This window comes from Triticum dicoccoides, chromosome 3B, assembly GCF_002162155.2.
Source record: "Triticum dicoccoides isolate Atlit2015 ecotype Zavitan chromosome 3B, WEW_v2.0, whole genome shotgun sequence".
Lineage (NCBI taxonomy): Eukaryota > Viridiplantae > Streptophyta > Magnoliopsida > Poales > Poaceae > Triticum > Triticum dicoccoides.
Window position 1 is genome coordinate 257,800,355 of NC_041385.1, and position 7,094 is coordinate 257,807,448.

A 7,094-nucleotide genomic window follows, 5' to 3' on the forward strand; every position below is an offset into this window, starting at 1 on the left:
GGACTCTTATGCTTATATCGTGGCACAGCGCTTATAATAGCGTAGCTATCTACTAGCCCCCGAGCATAAAGCTGGTTTTAAGAAATGGGCATTGGGGTCGAAGTATATTATCATGCCATGCATAATAGTAGGTCTTGGGAAAAGGACATGCCAGGGGATTGAACTCGAAAGCAGGGACTAAGGTGTTGGGTACATGTTGCAGGTATCGACCTTGGCTTCGAGCTCCACTATCGAGGAGATAGTAGAGATGAACCAGAAGCTCAAGAGGTCCAAAGAGGACCTCGATTTGATGTAGAAGCAGATCGAACTATCTCAAGGTAAACTTCAGATTTTCTGAGGTTATAAAATTGACTTTGAAACTGCGCTTAAAAATGTTTAATGCTGATGCCGAGTTCTTTTTCATGACAGCTGCTACAACGAAGCTCGAGGTGCTCAAGGTCGAGCTGGCGAAAGCTCGACATGGGGCCAAGCAGCAGGAAACTGCGGCTACCAAGGCCAAGAAGGAGATGGCCGCCGAGAAGGCGGAGAGAGGCAAGGACCAAGCACAAGTCCTGGAGGTGGAGGAGGCCTTGAAGGGTGTGTACTAGGAGTGCCATGCCCTTCAAAACAAGGAGAAGGCATTGGTTGAGGAGCTCGAGAAGCTAAGCCTGGAACACACCAAGGTCCAGACACATGCCCGGGCAGACGTGAAGTGCTCCAGCAAGTGAGGCACATAGCTGCTGGTAAGCTGTTTTTACGTCAATGTGTTTTTGGCAGCAAGAGGTTCGTCGAGCTCACCTAGCTATGGTGATCCACATAGGCCTTTGTGGACCTCTCGAGGAGCATGCTAGACGTCGGCATCTACTTCGGTGCGCGGGAGGGTCATCCTGTAGAGAGGGCGTTCTGGTAGCAATTCCAGGCACCCTCGCATCCGGAGTTACTGAATAATCAAATGAAGCAACTGATGGAGCTCCTTCGCATGGCGAAGCCGGTGCTCCAAGACATTTGTGTCAACCTGTGGCCCATGGAGGGACTAGAGACTAGCCTATTTGGGTTTTTGGCCTAGCTGCGGGAGGTCGTCACTCAAGTGGCACGTTGGAAGCGGTCGGCGTGCCTGGAGGGCACCCAGCGGGCCTACACCAGTGTAAGGACCCACTAAATGTGACGGATGTGGCTACGGACCTCTTGTGGGGAAGAACCGAATCGTTGAGAAGTACCTTGCCGAGGTGGTGGAGGGAGCCCGGGTCACCGAGGCCAAGTGTCCAGAGGACACATTGTATTTTTAGATAGTACTTCGGGATGGCAAAGTGTAGTGGATGTAAAAAACTTCCATTTATTTGCAAAGAATTCAGCTTTATATTCTGACACATGTTTATATTTTTTGACTCATGTGTGACCATGTTAAACTCAAAGTGACCAGTGGTCGGCTTTTGCCCCTTTTTGTAATACATAAAGGGTGTTTCATGTCAATCACGACCCTTAGCGGACATCTTGGTTCCCGGAGGCGGTCCATGCACATAGGAACAAGGCAATCAGACTATTGTGGTTTTGTAGCATTCACTTAGTCATAGGAGCTTGACTGTGGGGGCTGATGACGAGCCCCCTGTATTTGAAGTGGTTGGCTGTGTAGCTGGGGTTTAAGCCACTAAGCACCTTGGCTGATTTGCTAAATAGCCCTTCATTTAACATGGGTTATATCAAATGATAAATTGCTTGATGTTGTCGTTAGATGGCCGACCAATTTACGCTTACCCAGACAATCAGTTTTTGGCTTTCTGCGCTAAGGCGCTTTGCCATTCGAGCTGGCCACGCAATCGCAGTGGTTCTCCCTTTATACCCTTAGCCAAATTGATCGAAAATGTAAGAGGTAAGCATATGAGCCGGCAACCCAACTATTGACCAAAATCTAGGTTAAAAACTAGTGTATATAACACAACATCTGAGACGCCGAATAGATACTTCAAACTTGAAATTTGGGGCATGAGATTAAAAGCGAAGCCCTTTAAAAACAACAATTGTATCATAAAAGTATTCTTTTGGCTCAAAGACAGTGGTTATAAGGAAATGTTGGAAATCCTTAAAGGGTGCAATTTCTTTATTTCGTATGGTCAAGCCGTGTATACCGAGCTTTGACAAAAGGAACTTTGTAAAAGATACAATACAAAAATAAAGAAAAGAAGGAGTAAAATAAAACGGGGCGGACTTGTCGTCTGGTTTATTAGCCCGAGACGCTTTCTATCGCACGTCTGCGTCTCTATGCCGTTGACCAGCTCGTCTTCGTTGATAGCGAAGTTGATATGGGATGTCTGCAACCTCGGCCCTTCACTCGCTTGATGCTTTCATCGGTTGAGTCCTGTAAAGAGGTGTTCAGCTTCCGTTTGGATGGTTGAAGCCATATGGACATGCCACTCTTGGCTGGGTCTTCTACAGAACCATGCCACTCGAGCCGACTATAATGTTTCCTTTATTTTGGCTCCTCGGCTACCCAGGGAATTTTTAGTGCAAAGTTATGCACCCTGGGAATGCAACATGGGGACTAACACGTCTCCGTCGTATCTACTTTTCCTAATGCTTTTCCTCTAGTTTTGGACTCTAATTTGCATGATTTGAATGAAACTAACCCAGACCGACAATGTTTTCAGCAGAACTACCATGGTGTTGTTTTTGTGTAGAAATAAAAGTTCTCAGATTGGAACGAAGCATTTTGGAGAATTATTTCAGAATAAAAGGTGAGCACAACCCACCAGGGCGCCCCCCTCTAGGCGCGCCCAGGTGGGTTGTTCCCACCTGGTGGCCCCGCAGACCCTGATTCCAACACCATAAATACCTATTTTTCTAGAAAAAATGAGGGAGGAAGAATTATCTCATTTCATGATACGGAGCCGCCGCCACCTCCTGTTCTTCATCGGGAGGACAGATTTGGAGTCCGTTTGGGGCTCCGAAGAGGGGCATTTTTTATCTTCGTCATCACTAACCCCCCTTCATCGCCAATTTCATGATGCTCCCCATCGGGAGTGAGCAATTCTTTCATAGGCTCACTGGTCGGTGGGGAGTTGGATGAGATTCATCATATAATCGAGTTAGTTTTGTTAGGGTTTGATCCCTAGTATCTGAACCGTTTATATGACTTTGCCATGCTTAATGCTTGTCACTTTGGGCCCGGGTGCCATGATTTCAGATCTGAACCGTTTATAATATCACCATTATATCTATGTTCTAGATCCAATCTTGCAAGTCATATTCACCTATTACGTGTTTTATGATCCGTAAACCCCGGAGTGACAGTATTTGGGATACTTTCCGGTGATGACCGTAGTTTGAGGAAGTTCATGTATTCACTATGTGTTAATGCTTTGTTCCGATTCTCTATTAAAAGGAGGCCTTAATATCCCTTAGTTTCCATATGGACCCCGCTGCCATGGGAGGGTAGGACAAATGATGTCATGCAAGTTCTTTCCATAATCACGTATGACTATTGTCGGTGTCAAAACCGGCGGATCTCGGGTAGGGGGTCCCGAACTATGCGTCTAGGCGGATGGTAACAGGAGACAAGGGACACGATGTTTTTACCCAGGTTCAGGCCCTCTCGATGGAGGTAAAACCCTACTCCTGCTTGATTAATATTGATGATATGGGTAGTACAAGAATAGATCTACCACGAGATCAGAGAGGCTAAACCCTAGAAGCTAACCTATGGTATGATTGTTGTTCGTCCTACGGACTAAAACCCTCCGGTTTATATAGGCACCGAAGAGGGTTAGGGTTACACAGAGTCGGTTACAATGGTAGGAGATCTACATATCCGTATCGCCAAGCTTGCCTTCCACGCCAAGGAAAGTCCCATCCGTATCTTCATAGTCCAGGAGTCCGGCCAAAGGCTATAGTCCGGCCATCCGGACACCCCCTAATCCAGGACTCCCTCAGTAGCCCCTGAACCAGGCTTCAATGACGACGAGTCCGGCACGCATATTGTCTTCGGCATTGCAAGGAGGGTTCCTCCTCCGAATACTTCATAGAAGATTTTGAACACAAGGATAGTGTCCGGATCTGCAAAATAAGTTCCACATACCACCGTAGAGAGAATAATATTTACACAAATTCAATCTGCTGACGTATTCCATGGCATGACATCACACCGCGGCCAAGCCTTTATTCGAATCGTTTTTACTATCCCACCTCAGCGCGTTTAGCGAGGCGGTTTCCTTGGCATGTCTTGTCAAAGCAGATATCGTGTCCCCTTATTCCGGGATTCTCATCAATACGGGCGTGGGTAACCCAACCGCGCCATTGATTACAGTGCTTGGGAGATAAGCGAGTTTTACCAGGCTGGTGGGGACGCATAGCTTCGTCCGTTCATATAAGGGGATAAGGATCCACGTTTTTACCTACGCCTTCTTCCTCCTTTGCTCACCCATTTCCACGCACTCGAGCTCCAGCGCCCAAGTCCACACACCTCGCCTCAACCTTCCCCAGCCATGTCCGGAGCGGGAGGCAAGTGGATGGTCTCCTCCGTCACGGAGGGGCACATCAAAAAGCTGCGGTAGGCCGGATACTTGTCCAGCGACATCGCGCATCGGCTCCCCGACAAGGGGCAGCTTATCCCCACCCCCAGGCCCCATGAGAGGGTGGTGTTCCACACCCACTTCCTCCGCGGACTAGGTTTTCCACTTCACCCATTTGTCCGGGGACTCATGTTCTACTACGGCATGGATTTCCACGATCTGGCCCCGAATTTCATCCTCAACATCTCGGTGTTCATCGTCGTGTGCGAGGCCTTCCTCTGCATCCAGCCCCACTTCGGCTTATGGCTTAAGACCTTCAATGTCAAGCCGAAGGTAGTGGGCGGCCGCCAAGCGGAGTGCGGAGGTGCCATGGTGGGCAAGATGGCCAACGTCCTATGGCTCAAGGGATCCTTCGTGGAGACCATAAAGGGGTGGCAATCGGGGTGGTTCTACATCACCAAGCCGCGTGACCCTAAATGGGTGGCGGCCCCCGAATTCCGATCTAGCTTCCCTACACGGCTCACCTCCTAGAAGGAGACGGGCCTGACGTGGGGTAATTCGGAAGAGCTGATCGGACTCCAAACCTGCGCCCAAAACCTGGTGAACAAGAAGCTCAAGCTTGTCAACGTAGTCCAGGTCATGCTCATCCACCGGATCCTCCCGTGCCAACAACGGGCCTTCAACTAGTGGGAGTTTGATCCGGCACAACACCAAACCTTGAGCAGGCTCTTCGACACTACGTACGAAGATGCCTGGAAGGTGTTGTTCAAGGGCGCCGAGGCTCCCGCATCCGCTACCAAAGATCGCGGATTCAGCTCGCAGCGCCAAGCCAGCGAGGTAAGCTACGTTACCCTTCATGGGACTCTTGTTTTCCATAGTTTGACTCTATGCGGGATCTGAACTCCCTTGCCTTTGACAGGATTGGCAGAAGACGTCCGGGCAAGTTGACTGTTCGGCTCCCTTGCCAGAAAACCCAGTGGACGCACGATTGACGGGGCTACTGGTTCCGGCACCTCACATGGTGCCGAAGAAGAAGGCCAAGAAGAAGGCCACGAGAACTCGAAGGAGTTCCCGGCGCCAGGTGTTGTCGGACTCATCGTCCGATGACTCCGAGGCAGACTCCTCCCGCGAAGACGAGGAGGAGGAAAAAGAGGTCTCTCCCCCAGCGGGGGGAGAGAAGAAAAGGAAGGCCGCCCCAACTGGGGAGGCCGGAGAGTCCAAGAAGGGAAGGACCCTTCCTCCGGACTACTCCACGAACGCCGACGACGGCGAAGAGGAGTGGCCACCGAGGGCTAAGCCCCTGGCAACATCGTAAGTGTCCGGATACCAGAATAACTCATGGCATTTTGTTTGTCGTACAGAATCTCCTAACGCCGAATATAACCCTACAGCCCGCCCAAGGACGGGCTCGACGCTTCAACGAGCGGCTCCCTGGACTCGTCTGACGTGAATAGCACCTCACTTCCGGCTGCCTCCTCTCCTCGCGCTGCGGATGACGCCGAGGTGGGGTCCCAAAAGGGGCCCAGCCAGGAGGAGGTGGTCCAGGAGGCGCCGCAAGGCAACCTCCCGGACTCCAGGCGCAAGGGGGGTAAAACCCCAAAGGGCTCTAAGTCCGGCCCTGGGACGGACTCCGCACCGGAACCTTCAGTAGTTCCGGAGTCCGGCAGGCGGCCCCTTCGTAAGAAGGGCAAGACTGTGACACCGGTGATCTCCGTCCAACCGGAGGCACCGGATAATTTGCTGGAGGCGCTTAACGGCGCCTCCATCGACGAGGAGCACCGCACTATTCTGAGTGTGGTGATCCAGAAAGTTCAGTCCGCCAAGAGCGGGCTGACTGAAGCCTATGCCAGCCTTCTAACAGGCTTTGAGGTATGTATTTAAGATATGTAAAAATATTACAGCACAGACAGTGGCCCCTGATGCTCAGTTTGGTGTTCGGAAAGAAAAGTCGAACTGAGGATCTAAAAAGATGTACGCAGGAGTCTAACATAAGTATGTCAATATGGGGAATGCAGGCTGGGCTGCTGACCTCTGCCGCACTGACTGCGGAGGTCAATGCATTGAAGCAGAGCCTCGAGCGGTCCGAGAACGAGCTCGGCCTTGCCAAAAAGCAGCTCGAGGACAAGGAAGGTAAGTAATACCTTATGAAAGTATATAAAAGATGTGGTTGCAAAAAATGACAGGAATAACATGAGTATTGCAGGGGCCACGAACGAGGTGGCGACCCTGCAGGAAGCGGTGTCCAAGGCCGAAAGCAATGCGGCTGCGGAGTGCACTGAGCGAGAGAAGCAGGAGGCGCGGGTGGCGGAGGTGCGGCAAGAGCTCCAGGCTCTCGTGAAAAAACACGAGAGTTTGGAGCGTGACTCAAAGACTCGAGAGTCCGAGCTTGCCTCGGCCCTTGAGAGCACCAAAGCCGCTAAGGCCGAAGCCCAAAAAGCCCTCCAGGAAATTGAAGCGATGAAGAAGATAGCGGCGGATAAGGCATTCTTTATGCAAAGCAGGCACGTGAAAGTGAATTACTTGTTACTTACCCGAATCCGGAGCTCTCCAGGAGCATTAGCAGATCTGCCCCGCAGTGTGTCCGATGTTGCCGCGTTCTACCAAGCCGAGGAG